The sequence below is a fragment of the Ruditapes philippinarum genome, unplaced genomic scaffold (genome assembly GCF_026571515.1).
Source record: "Ruditapes philippinarum isolate M1 unplaced genomic scaffold, ASM2657151v2 ctg12895_1_1_1_1, whole genome shotgun sequence".
NCBI lineage: Eukaryota > Metazoa > Mollusca > Bivalvia > Venerida > Veneridae > Ruditapes > Ruditapes philippinarum.
The window spans coordinates 3,947-19,300 of NW_026859251.1; the positions used below are offsets into that span (position 1 = coordinate 3,947).

At 33.3% G+C, this 15,354-nt stretch overlaps 1 pseudogene; it reads left to right on the forward strand.

Moving 5' to 3' along the window:
• Positions 1 to 709: 709 nt before the first annotated feature.
• LOC132755795 (negative elongation factor E-like) lies at positions 710 to 11,612 on the forward strand (annotated as a pseudogene).
• The last annotated feature ends 3,742 nt before the right edge of the window (positions 11,613 to 15,354 follow it).

Here is a 15,354-nt window from a genome sequence, read left to right on the forward strand (position 1 = left end):
TTAATGCTCTTTTTATTTAGGAAAGGGTTTAAAAATTTTTGACTTAAACCACTTGCCCCCACCAATTAGGTCAAACCATGACCAATCCTTGTTTGTAAAATTTAAAAACTTTGATGTTTTCCAAAAATGTAAAAAATGCAGTTTTTAAAGGGAAAGTTTTGCTTTAGTAAATTATGCATTATTTTAAGCACATGATCACCCGAAAAGCTAAAAAACAGGCTAAAAAAACGGCATGTTGGGAAAATTTCTTCTTTTATATTTTCTTTATGCTAAATATAGAAGTTTTTCTAGTTCTTTGATCATAGTTTTAATACAAAATATACCTTATAATAATATGAACCTTGGTATAAAAGCAGAATCGAATATATGTTTAAAATTAAATCATTTCAACATATGTTGATCAGTTGAATATAGCTATACTTTTTCTTTTTGCTTCTTTGGTTTGTGTGATCCTTCTTTTGTTTATTTATTTGTTTGGTTATTTATTCGTTTTGTGTGTGTTTTGTTTGTTTAGTCCATTTTTTTTATAATTCATTCCTAAATTAATTCCTTAATTCATTTATTCATTTTGTGTACCATTGTTCATTTATTCATTCATTTGTTCTTTTCTTTATTCATTCATTTGTTCTTTTCTTTATTCATTATTCATTTATTCATTCATTCATTCATTCATTCCTTTCTTCATTCATTTATTCATTTTTTTAATCAGGCTATTAAACTGAGTGACAAGAAAGAGAAGCAGGGATTTAAGAGATCTCGTAATCTTGAGAAGAAACTTCAAGACCCAGAGAAATTACCTGCCACACCTGCCACTGTTGGCTTCCAGCCATTTGCTGCTTCACACCCAGATGAGGAGGAGAAAGTTGAAAGAGATGATAGGGTAAGTACTGACGCATTTTAAGCACTATTTATACTCCATTCCAGTGATTTGCTTACAGAGCTCAGATGAGAACTTGTCAATTAAATACATTTAATAGTATCACCAATATCTTGGGTACAATCTTTGTATCATTAGGGGTTTGGGGCGTTAATAAGGACAGACCACTGTCAACACAGTAAATGAAATTTGTTACCAGCACTCAGAAATTACATAAACATTAGTACAATGTACTTCATTATAGTTTATTATTGACAGGTTATGTGGCGTAGTATGATATGTTGTAAGTTTATATAACCCGAGAGAAGTGTCAGTGGCAGAGTGGTTAAGGTCGTTGACTTCAAACCACTTGCCCCTCACTGTTGTGGGTTTAATTCTCAACAGGGACTTCAAATTCTTTCATGTAAGGAAGCTGTCCAGCTTAAGCTTATGGAACGTCGATGGTTCTACTCGGGTGACTGTTTGTGCATGAAGCAATGCATGGAAGGGCACCTAAGGTCTTCCTCCACCAGTAAAGCTGGAATTTTGCCATATAACCTATACTGTGTTGGTGTAAAACAATAAAATCCAAGATACTAGAAGAGGGTTATATAGCAAACAAACATTTATACATAGATATATAACCTGTGAAATGTATGTATGATAAATGTTTTATACGGCTTATTCTTTTATACAGCATATTCTTTTTCTATGATTTGAAAAGTAAATAGTTTGTATATTTGCCACAACTTTAAGCAGTTTAGTTTTGACAATGAAATAATACAAGTATATAATTATTAAGCTACAGGGACAAATGATTCATGTATATTTACAGAGACCAAGGCACCAGCGTGTACGTGGGTTATATGATAATTTTGTTCGTAGTGAGAGACCACCGGAACGTCTGGACAGAATTGCTGAAAGACCAGAGAGAGGTTTATTTTGTTTTTATTATAAAAGTAATTAGTCTTTATGTTCAGTATCAATCCAGCCTGTCAGTCTGAACAGGCTATTGGTACTGTTGGTAGCACAATTTCTGTATTTTGATATTGAATACCCTAAAATGTTGAATGAACTGGTCTAATTTAAAGCTGCATACCTATTTAAATTTAAAGATGAATTAAAAAATATTTCAAGAAAAGCAAACGTGAGAAAAATGTACTAAGATTTTAAGAGATGTAAAAAATGTCAAGATTTATGTTATAATTTACATGTTAAATATGCGATTAATTACTGATTTTTCAAAATTTATCACCATATTTATACTGCATTACTAACGCAGAAAGGGCTATTTCTGCCTATTTTGACATCTCTTTTGGTAATTTATATTTGCTTTGTAAATGCATTTTTGTAGTGTGTTAATTATTTTCTTTGTTTACCACACAATATTTTACTTTAAAATACATTTTCAAAATTTTCTAGAAAATTAGCATGAATCTTGAGGCATGCTGCTTTAAAGGCACGGCAAATAATCTATACATGTGTAACCGGTTACAGGTAAAATTGCAGTACAGTCTGTGATACATATGTTGACCAGTCTGGAAACTTAAAACAAAGTTTCTTTTTAGCTTGACTTTTCAAAGAAACATGGACTGGTATCCAACTTACCCTAGTATTGGCTTTTATGTAACTCTCAGCTAACGTTTTGGGTGCGATTTTGGTCTCTAGGACCTTTGAAGGTCTTCATTTGGAACTTTTCAGAATTATAAATGCAAGTTATCAATGTCCAAGACCTTCTGTTATATATCATTTCATAAGCAAAATGTTTAATATGTTGCTTGTCTCAGGTATATTAAACTGATGTTGTCTGTTGTTTGGCTGTGTTTCAGTTAATCAATACTGACCGCTTCTTATGAATATCACCTCTTATGTATTGTTTCTAATTTGTCTGTTGTTTGAGCTGTGTTTCAGTTAATTGATACTGACAGCTTCTTATGAATATCACCTCTTATGTATTGTTTCTAATTTGTCTGTTGTTTGATTGTGTTTCAGTTAATTGATACTGACAGCTTCTTATAAATATCACCTCTTATGTATTGTTTCTAATTTGTCTGTTGTCTGGCTGTGTTTCAGTGAATCGATACTGACAGCTTCTTATGAATATCACATCTTATGTATTGTTTCCAATTTGTCTGTTGTTTGACTGTGTTTCACTTAATTGATACTGACCACTTCTTATGAATATCACCTCTTATGTATTGTTTCCAATTTGTCTGTTGTTTGACTGTGTTTCACTTAATTGATACTGACCACTTCTTATGAATATCACCTCTTATGTATTGTTTCTAATTTGTCTGTTGTTTGACTGTGTTTCACTTAATTGATACTGACCACTTCTTATGAATATCTTCTCTTATGTATTGTTTCCAATTTGTCTGTTGTTTGACTGTGTTTCAGTTAATTGATACTGACCACTTCTTATGAATATCACCTCTTATGTATTGTTTCTAATTTGTCTGTTGTTTTGGCTGTGTTTCAGTTAATTGATACTGTTCATTTCCTATAAATGTCACCTCTTATGTATTGTTTCTAATTTGTCTGTTGTCTGGCTGTGTTTCAGTGAATCGATACTGACAGCTTCTTATGAATATCACATCTTATGTATTGTTTCTAATTTGTCTGTTGTTTGACTGTGTTTCAGTGAATCGATACTGACAGCTTCTTATGAATATCACATCTTATGTATTGTTTCTAATTTGTCTGTTGTTTGACTGTGTTTCAGTTAATTGATACTGACCACTTCTTACGAATATCACCTCTTATGTATTGTTTCTAATTTGTCGGTTGTTTGACTGTGTCTCAGTGAATTGATACTAACAGCTTCTTATGAATATCACGTCTTATGTATTGTTTCTAATTTGTCTGTTGTTTGACTGTGTTTCAGTGAATTGATACTAACAGCTTCTTATGAATATCACCTCTTATGTATTGTTTCTAATTTGTCTGTTGTTTGACTATGTTTCAGTGAATCGATACTAACAGCTTCTTATGAATATCACATCTTATGTATTGTTTCTAATTTGTCTGTTGTTTGATTTTGTTTCAGTGAATTGATACTAACAGCTTCTTATGAATATCACATCTTATGTATTGTTTCTAATTTGTCTGTTGTTTGACTGTGTTTCAGTTAATTGATACTGACCACTTCTTACGAATATCACCTCTTATGTATTGTTTCTAATTTGTCGGTTGTTTGACTGTGTTTCAGTGAATTGATACTAACAGCTTCTTATGAATATCACGTCTTATGTATTGTTTCTAATTTGTCTGTTGTTTGACTGTGTTTCAGTGAATTGATACTAACAGCTTCTTATGAATATCACCTCTTATGTATTGTTTCTAATTTGTCTGTTGTTTGACTATGTTTCAGTGAATCGATACTAACAGCTTCTTATGAATATCACATCTTATGTATTGTTTCTAATTTGTCTGTTGTTTGATTGTGTTTCAGTGAATTGATACTAACAGCTTCTTATGAATATCACATCTTATGTATTGTTTCTAATTTGTCTGTTGTTTGGCTGTGTTTCAGTTAATTGATATTAACAGCTTCTTATGAATATCACCTCTTATGTATTGTTTCTAATTTGTCTGTTGTTTGGCTGTGTTTCAGTGAATCGATACTGACCACTTCTTATGAATGTCACCTCTTATGTATTGTTTCTAATTTGTCTGTTGTTTGACTGTGTTTCAGGTATTGAAAGAGAGGACAGAAGAGATGATAGAGATAGACGTGAGAGACCAGACAGACCTGATAGGGAACCTCTTCCTAAAAAAGGTAATTTAAATCTCCGTAGAAATTCAGCAAAATGATTGCAACCTTAGCTGAAGCTCTCTACTAATCCAAACTTAAAATATAAATAGTGCACTTATAGTGATTTAATATTTTGTATAAAATTCAAAGTACTACTTTGTTAACATTTTGCTACTTGTATGACAAAGAATTTCATATTAATGGCTGTATTATTCAGGTGATAAGCATCAAACATGATGTTAACTATAAAACTCACATTTGCCCTTTCTTTAAAGAAGAAAAATAGTTGGTTTCTGAGGCATATCATGGCTTTAAAGGTTTGTGGTCACAAAAATACAAATGTAGTTAAGATTAGGAAAAGTAAAATTCTGTAAATGTATCATATAGTGAAATTTGGTTTTGTTTAGGTAACACTGTGTATGTTCATGGTCATGGTGTGAATGAGGAATTACTGAGGAAGGCCTTCCATAACTTTGGTAATATCGTCAACATATCCATGGAGAAAGAAAGGAAGTGAGTTCAGATTAAATGTTTTTCTCTAGAATCCAGATTAGCTGCCAAATGCAAAAGATTGACCTACAACTTCTCAAAGTGTAAATATTGTTATCCTACGAAGACAGGTTTTGAATTAAAGAGTGGTTGATCAATAACCACACAGGTACCAATATTTACACCTATCACTCAGGTACACATGTTTACACCAACCACTCAGGTACACATAATTACACCAATCACATAGATGCACATAATTACACCACCACTTGGGTACACATGGTTTAACAACAACCACACAAAGGGACAAATGTTACCAAACAGAAAAAAACACATGGGGTTTCAAAAAACCCTCAGGTACCCCTTTTATTTTCCAACCACCCTAGGTGCAAAAATTATTTTCACCCAACCCCCCTTGGGTTCACATGGTAACACCAACCCTCCGGGTCAATTGGGTTTTCAACCCCAAACCCCTTTGGGGACACATGGTTTCAACAACCACACAGGTACGAATTAAAACCAGCCCCCTCAGGTATAACCTGGGTTTCCCAAACCCCATAGGTACCGTTTTTTTTTCAAAATTCAAACAAACACAAGGGTTTCACCAACCAAGTCAGGTTTCACATGGTTAACCAAAACCCCCAGGGTTTTAAAAATTTACACCAAACCACCATAGGTACACATGGTTACACCATCAACTCAGGTACATATAATTACACCAACCACATAGGTACACATGGTTACACCAACCACATATGTACACAATGTTACACCAACCACTCAGGTACACATGGTTACACCAACCACACAGGTTATAATATTTACACCAACCACATAGGTACACATGGTTACACCATCAACTCAGGTACATATAATTACACCAACCACATAGGTACACATGGTTACACCAACCACATATGTACACATAATTACACTAACCACATAATTATGTACACATGGTAACACCAACCACTCAGGTACACATGGTTACACCAACCACTCAGGTACATATAATAACACTAAACATGTATGTACAAATGGTAGCACCAACCACTCATGTGCCCATAAAGGGAACTTATTTTTACCCTTGCCACTCAGGTACCCAAAATTTCACCAACCACATGGGTAACGATTTAACTGAGTGACTTGTAGCAATGCTGAATGAATTACTAACTCTAGTTAGTTGAATTTCTTACTCCAGTTAGTTGTGCTCAAATCCGAGACGTCTCAAATGAAAAGATGGTGTTGTACATCCCAATTAACCTTTATTCCACAAGGACCACTGTTCTATTTTCACTTTGTCTATCTAACCACCTACACATTAAAAATGAAGATTACTTTTTAACTATTGAAAATTATTGAAAAAAAAGTTTGGCTTTCACATATATTTCAATTTATATTTGAAATGAAATACATGCAATTTTATGAATCATTGTAGATGTATTTGAAAGGAAATATTTTGTAACTGAAATAATTATATTCATTATGTTTTAATACAATGTTTTTGTATATCTTTAGTTGTGGTTTTGTAACCTTTGACAAAATGGACTGTGCAGATATGGCCATACAAGAGGTGGGTCTGTAATGTTTATGTAGTAGTAGGAGTGTTGTGGAGTTTTATTTTAGGGGTGGGGGTGTTTTAAATTACACTGAAGTTGTAAAGATCATCTAACAATGCTGTAGCTTTACTGGCAGAGAAAGACCTCAGGTGCCGCTTCAGGCATTATTATTATTGATTTTATGCAAAAGAATGTTTTCACACAAAAGATAATGTGACACAAAGAATTTATTTAGCACTTGTTGATTTTACACGAAAGAATTATTTAAAGCAGTAGGCCTCCAGAAGATAACAGAAAAACTACAGTTTTACAAATATTTCAAAATCCCTCTTCAAAACCATTATATATTTGAAAGAATGTCAAAATGCCATCATATTGTTCATACATGTATTTCAACAGAATTGCTCTGAAAACAAACAGTTCTCTTTTCTACAACAGGAAATACCATCTTTTATTATACAATATACCTTATTATTGTAGCAGAAGAGTTTTTAATTTAACACTGAATTTATCTATAGTTGATTTCGAACAACAGACAGTTGATTTTATGCAAAAGAATTGATTTTACACAAAAGATGATTCATTTAAGACAAAAGATATGTTGATTTTTAGTCAACAAAAGGTTGATTTTACTGTGTTCTGAGTCACAAAGGAGGTAAAATGTGATGTGTGATTATAGCTATGGGGAAGAAAATGAAACTGTTATTGTGAGAGGTATTGCTATATAAAGGGTCGCTCAGCAGAGGTTTTAAACTATAGAGATTTTTATACTGCAGGTAGATGGCGCTATGATTGAATAGTGTTCAGTTACGTGTCTCCATGGCAAGAAGACAACCATCATTTGAACAGTACCAGCAAATCCATCCAGCACTTCATGGGCTTCTCTAGGTAAATATAATTTTCCCTTTTGAAAATATAGTGGACTTGTGCTGCTCATTTTTTGTAAAAGGGATGTCAATATCTATATGTTAAAGTCAAATAGCCAATAGTATATGAAGCTGTAAAATACTATATCCTTGTAGAAATATCATTTCTCAACCTTTGAAAACACTTTAATAGGCCTGCCCTTTTTAGCTCACCTGTCCACAAAGTGACAGGGTGAGCTTTTGTGATCGCTTTTCGTCCGGCGTCCGTCTGTCCGTCCGTCCGTCGTCCGTCCGTAAACTTTTGCTTTAAATGACATCTCCTCATAAAACCACTGAGCCAATTTCATCCAAACTTTTCACAGGAATGTTCCTTTGGTGGTCACCTTTAAAAATTGTTCAAAGAATTTAATTCCATGTAGAACTCTGGTTGCCATGGCAACCGAAAGAAAAATCTTTAAATAATTCTTCTTCTTTTAAAACAACCCTAAAGAGCTAGAGCTTAGATATTTGGCATGAAATATCTTCTAGTGAGTGTCTTACCAAGTTTGTTCAAATAAAAGCCCTGGGGTCAAAATTGGCCCCGCCCAGGGGGTCATTGATTTTCCCTATATGCATATAGTAAAAACTTAAAAAAATCTTCTTTTAAAGAACCGTAAAAGCTAGAGCTAAGATATTTGGCATGAAACATCTTCTAACTGAGTGTCTACCCAAGTTTGTTCAAATAAAAGCCCTGGGGTGAAAATTGGCCCCGCCCCGGGGGGTCATTGATTTTCCCTATATGCATATAGTAAAACTTAAAAATCTTCTTTTAAAGAACCGTAAGAGCTAGAGCTTAGATATTAAGCATGAAACATCTTGTAGTGAATGTCTACCAAGTTTTGTTCAAATAAAAGCCCTGGGGTCAAAATTGGCCCTGCCCCAGGGGGTCATTGATTTTCCCTATATGCATATAGTAAAAACTTAAAAAAATCTTCTTTTAAAGAAACCCAAAGGCTAGAGGTAAGATATTAAGCATGAAACATCTTCTAGTGAGTGTCTACCAAGTTTGTTCAAATTAAAACCCTGGGGTCAAAATTGGCCCCGCCCCAGGGGGTCATTGATTTTTCCCTATATGCATATAGTAAAAACTTAAAAAATAATCTTTTAAAGAACCCAAAGAGCTAGAGCTAAGATATTTAGCATGAAACATCTTCTAGTGAGTGTCTACCAAGTTTGTGTCAAATAAAAGCCCTGGGGTCAAAATTGGCCCAGCCCCAGGGGGTCAATGATTATCCCTATATGCATGTAGTAAAAACTTAAAAATCTTCTTTTAAAGAACTCAATAAGCTAGAGCTAAGATATTTAGCATGAAAGATGTTCTAATGGGTGTCTACCAAGTATGTTCAAATAAAAGCCCTGGGGTCAAAACTGGCCCCGCCCCGGGGGGGGGGGGGGGTCATTGATTTTCCTTATCTGTGTATAGAAAAAAACTTAAAAATCTTCTTTGAAAAAACCCAAATAGCTAGAGTTTAGATAATAAAGCATGAAACATCTTTTAAGTAAATATCTACAAAGTTTGTTCAAATAAAGGCCCGGGGTCAAAACTGGCCCTGCCCCAGGGGTGTCATTGTTTTAACTATATGTGTATAGTAAAAACTTTAAAAATCTTCTTTTAAAAACCCAATGAGCAAGAACTTAGATGTTTAGCATGAAACATTTTCTTATGGGTGTCTACTAAGTCTGTTTAAATAAACAAATAAAGCCCTTGGGTAAAAATTGGCCCGGGTGGGGGGGGGGCCATATACAGGTGAGCGACCTCAGGGCCATCATGGCCCTCTTGTTTCAGTTTTGGCTGTCCATTTTATTTGTATAACAGATGTTAGTGTCAATGTCCAAGTTCAGATTTTCACATTTTCTTCCATTTTTAGCTCGACTATTCGATAAGAATAAGTAGAGCTATTGCAGTCACCCGAGCGTCGGCATCAGCGTCAGTGTCGGCGTCTGCGTCGGCGTAACCACTTATGTTAAAGTTTTTGTAATAGTTCAAATATTTTCAAAGTCCATTGACATATGGCTTTGAAACTTTGCACACTTGTTCACCATTATGATCCCAACTTGTAGACAGGAGGAGGTAACTCTATCAAGCATTTTGACAGAATTATGCCCCTTTTTCGACTTAGAATTTATGTTAAAGTTTTTGTAATACCTTAAATATTTTCCAAGTTCATTGACATATGGCTTTGAAACTTTGCACACTTGTTCACTATCATTACCCCAACCTGTAAACAGGAGGAGGTAACTGTATCCAACATTTTTTTTTACTATCAAGCACTAAGAATAGTCGAGCGTTGCTGTCCTACCGACAGCTCTTGTTTTATAATAAGATAAAAAAGGAACACTACTGTATACTAGTATTATTGCATATTGTGTTGAACTATTTTTCTTCTGTCATATTTTCAGCCAATTTTCTGATATTTTATAAATTGATATTTTATAAATTAAATGATCGGTTATGCAAAGATTTCTTCCCATGACAAGTGTTTCTTGTGACAAGTCTTTGCAATTAGAGATGTTTTTACGTACAAGACCAGCAACATATTTCACATTCCTGGCTATACATCTTATCACTCTTGTAGTACAGATGTATTGAACTATCTTTATTTTTTCATATTTACAGCCAGTAACAATTCACAGAAAGGATGTCACAAAGATAAAAGAGATGTAGTGGCGTACGAGGAGGACATGTTTTGATAAAACAATTTTTTGTTGTGGGAAATTAACAAACATTTACAGAAAGATAAATCAATAATTATTGTTTGTTGTGGGAAATTAACGAACATTTACAGAAAGAGAAATTAATTGTTTGTTGTGGAAAATTAACAAAAATTTACAGAAAGAGAAATTAATTTGATTTTAAGATCAGAATGAGGAATGTTGAACATTTCTCATACTTGCGACTGATATTCACCTAATGACATGGAGTTGTTGGTAAATGTTGTTTTTGATTTCAAAACGCTTGTACCTTAACGTTCAAATGCCACAAGGGATTTTGGATTTTTCATGTGAGGAAGCTATCCAGCTAGTTTACCTAAAGTTGGATGCCAGCATGGAGGAGCAGTTATAGAGTCTTTCTTCACAAAAAAGCTGGAACATCACAATATGACCTTGACAGTATTGATGGCACTTTAAACCAAACGGGAAAAAGGAAAAATATACATAAATACCGGTGCATGTATATACATGGTAATTGTGTCACTTGTAAGGTTAAGATTTTGAGAGGCGATAAAAACTGTTTTTGCTGTGTAAATTGTCTTTAATGCACTAACAAATATTTAGACATTTTAAGATTTATTATTTGAGATATGTATAAGAAATAAGCAAGCAAAGATAAGACAAGTGCATTTGTAAAGCTATTGATTTGTCTTTGTTTGGTACCTTGTGATTCAAGTATTTATATATTGTCAGTTATGTATTTGAAATGATTTTACATACATTGTGTTACATTATTAAATGGTTAAAGATGTAAAAAGTGTTTCATTTTATTTTAAAGCTGTGCTTGGAAAACTAATTGCGGCATGTTCTTTGAAGTAATCTGGAGAGCATCGGATTTGTAAACAAGGGGTGCGGTCTAAATCCTAAGTAGGAGCTTAATGTCTTCATAACAGCTGATATCAGATATTTAGTCTTACGGTCATTTGTCACTTGCCTCTGATTACTGGTTAGTTATCCAGGAAAATCGGTAAGATTGACCAAGCCCAGAGATAAGGATGAAAATGTGTTCAAAAATGGAGTAAAACCAAACTTGTTAGCCAATCAAATGTCAGATATATTTGAGAATTAAGCAAATTGGAGGTTAATTGGCACTGATAGCAAATTTTCAGACCTCTGTTTAATTAAATTGAAGGATTTATGAGTTTATGACAAAAGCTTACTAGGACAATAGTATAATGGAACAAAAGCTCATTTAGAACTCCTGTTTAGCTAACCTGAGCTCAAAGATGAGCTTTTGCTGTCACTCTGCGTCTGTTGTGTGTTGTTAATGGTGTCAAATATGTTCTTAAAACACAACTCCTAATACCAATTGGCCACTATTGTTAAAACTTAGCAGAAAATTTCCTGGCATGTAGCTCTCTTTAAAAATTGTTCAAAGAATTTTATTTCATGCAGAACTATGGTTCAATTGAAAGAAAAAACTTTGTAGATTTTTCTCTCTAAATCAGAAGATCTACAGCTTATAAACTACTCAATTTGACTGCTATAGCAACCATTGATTTAACTTAGCAACCTATGATTTCTACATACAAATATGGAATTTCTATAGCAACAAGTTAATTGCTTAGCAACTATAGTCTGTTATAGCAACCTTTAATTTTTCTTAGCAACCAATTGTTCCATAGCAATCATAGACTTTCAGTAGCAACCATTTCCTTCCTTAGTACCATTTCATTTATTTAGCAACTAGTGATTTCCGTAGCAACAATCGACCTTCCAAAGCATCCATTGACTTCCATAGCAACTAATTTACTTTCCTTAGCAAGCATTAACTGCAATAGGAAAGCTTGTTTTTTTTATCGACCAGTAATTTCCATAGCAATAAGTGATTTTCCATTGCAAACATGGACTTTCCATAGCAACTATTGACTTTCATAGCAACCTTTGATTATTTTTGTCCAGCCCTCTTGCGGTGAGCTCAACAGAGTCGCCACTTTTGGCTTGTGCATCCAGATTCGTCAGGTCTATATCTTGCTCACTCCTTGAAGAAATACAAAATTATTTGGTACAACATATTCTCATGATTTTCGTGTATTATACATGTATATATTATTAATATTTTTTTACTAAATTTCAACAATAAATATTATAATTTGATTTTTTGGCACATTTTCCCAGCATTTACAATATTGAAAACTGAAGGTATATGTTTGGTCTTTAGTGAAGAATATAGCTTTACACGTCACAACAATTGATTTGATTCCAAAAGAAAGGTGTTTGAAGAAATTTCTCTAATTGATACAGAAAATTAGTGTCTGCTTACTATATTAAATTCACATATTTTCCCATTGAACATATAAAAAACATAAAGGTATTAAATCTCTTGATACGCTGGTATGGCAGTATAAGTGTCAAATTCCGTCGAAAAAAGTCATGAATTTCGTTTATATTCTTAATCATTTTTTTCTCTCTATAATTCAACAGTAAATATTATATTTTGAATTTGTGTACGATTATTTTAAGCATTAACAACATTGATTAATAATATCTGTCATATTTTCTTACAATAGCGTATGAACTTAAATAACAAAGGCGAAATGACGTCATCCTTAGCACATATTTCTCTTTCTAAACGACGTCATTTTATCGCGGTTCATTCATAAAGTACGCTAAAATGACGTTGTTTGGCACGCGACTCATCTGGCACCCCCATGCCAGATGAAATTTCCGACATGGGTAAAACTCATGGAAACGCCAGTCTGTTATGCAAGAAAAATGTAGGCATGTGTCTTGTCTTTAGTGCTTATATATACATGTAGCTATACCCGTCACATTACTGATTTGACAGTTCAAAGAGTAACGTTTTTGAAGAAATTGTTTTTGTTAATACAGAAAATTACTGTCTGCTACTATCTTAATCGCATATTTCCTCATTAAAGATATAAGAAACATAAACATATGAAAGCCCTGATTTAGATGGTATGGCAGTATACGAGTAAGTGTCACGATTCGTCGGAGAGACAGAAAGGTCGTTTCAAAGTTATGAACTTTGTATATACACTGTATTATTCATTTTCACTAAATTTCAACAGTAAATATTATATTTTGATTTTGTCTGTATGATAATGTAAAGTATTTACAATATTGGTAAGGTAAATGTTTTGTCTTTTGTGTCGAATACAAATGGTTTTTTTTTCTCCCTCGCTACGCTCTTCCGAAAATAAAGCATTTCTTAATTAAGTAGTTGGTAAAAGAACAACAAGACGTTTGACGTTTACAGAATGCGGTGCGTTACTGATCGAATTTAATATCAAAATCCTTATACATATTTATCATGCAACTACTATGGTAACTGCCCGATAACACTTGCCTGATAATTATTTTTGTTATCAGGTCAGTAACCTGATATCAAAAATAAGCCCCGCCCATTTTAACGGACTTTTTTCAATTGCTTATATTCTTATTTTCATCAGCATGTGAATTCTACAATGTTATCTCATACCCTTACAAGTCTTGAATCAAGGTGCGATATTTATTCATTTATTATTTCGATTTCAATTACGAATAAATTAGATAGCGAATAGTTTAAGCACCAACTAAATGAAGTGACGTCATAATTTATATTGCAAATGACATCATCGATGTTCACGTCACACTATACATGTAATCATAACAAACAGGCTAGACGATTTTCTTTGAGAACTTGTAAATGTTTACTTTATTTCGCCGGATTATTATTTAAAAAGTGAAGAAATTGTTTCGTTTAAAAAATAAGACGCATGGTTGTGTACAGTAGCTTGTGTTTGATTGCCGATTTGATTTCTTTGATTGAAATTATCGTGAACTTTTGAATTTGACAATTCAAGACAAAAATTGCAGTAAAGTTTAGTTCATGTGATTCTAAGTGGATTTTTGGATCGATGTTTAAATTAAAGGTAAGATTTTTATCGTATTTAGCCTACATTCTTTTGTATCTTTTATCCAAGTCGAAAGAAAAAATGGCCGCCATTTACAAATTCTCAGTTTCAGGGGCGGAGGAATTTGTTTTCAAGAATTATTTCTTTGAACAAAAATCCCCCTTTTTAACGAAATTCGCTATTTAAAAGTAGATTATTTTGTTATTTTGACAGTTATTATGTGTTACATGATAAATAGAAAAACATGCTACTGTCTTTTGATATCAATTTTATCAGGCTCGGCTGATATGGGCAGAAAGGGCTCGGCAAGCCTCGCCCTTTCTAGCCCATATCAGCCTCGCCTGATAAAATTGATATCAAAAGACAGTAGCATGTTATTCTCTATTTATTACCCTTCCAGATTTTTTCCGCCTTTTTGATTGGATATATTGATCACCCGAAAGAAATTGATATAACCGAGCCAGACGGGTAATATACACATTAAATTTCCCCGATTGGTACCCCACGTTGTAAACAACATGCGCCGTGCGATGCGCGTACGGTTTGATTTTACGCGATATAAATTCCGATTTGTAAGCACTTTTAAACTATCAAATGATAAATATTTACCAAAATAGAGTAATGATACATATTCTCGTAAGTATAGGAAACAAATATGACCTTGTGAAAGCTTGATATTAATTCCAAAAAAGTGCGTTCAACACACTACTCCTTTTCTCTTGTTTACATCCGTTATGTCCGAAAGAAAATACGTCATGTATTTATGTGACGTCATGTTATGGTGAAGGGGTATCCTAAACGGAATCTTATTTCGACGTTTCATTTGAAGTAGCAATGATTTATTTCAAAATCGTCTTAACTCGGCACGGGAAGGGTAATAAAATTATTATTTTGGTTTTGGAGTGATATATGTGGATATATTACCTGCCAAGATATAAATCTTGACAGGTAATATATCCACATATATCACTCCAAAACCAAAATAACATATAATATAAATGAACAACTTTCAGCATATGAACCAACAATGTAAACATATTATAACACATCTATGATGAAATACTGTTATGATAACACTGAAAACATTTTTATATGTATTTGATTTTAAATATCACCTAACACTGATGTAAAAGTACCACATGAAATCCGTCATAGAACACCAAAGCCGCACAGGAAACAAAACCATTTTAATGGATAAAAAACCTGTACCCGCAGCAAG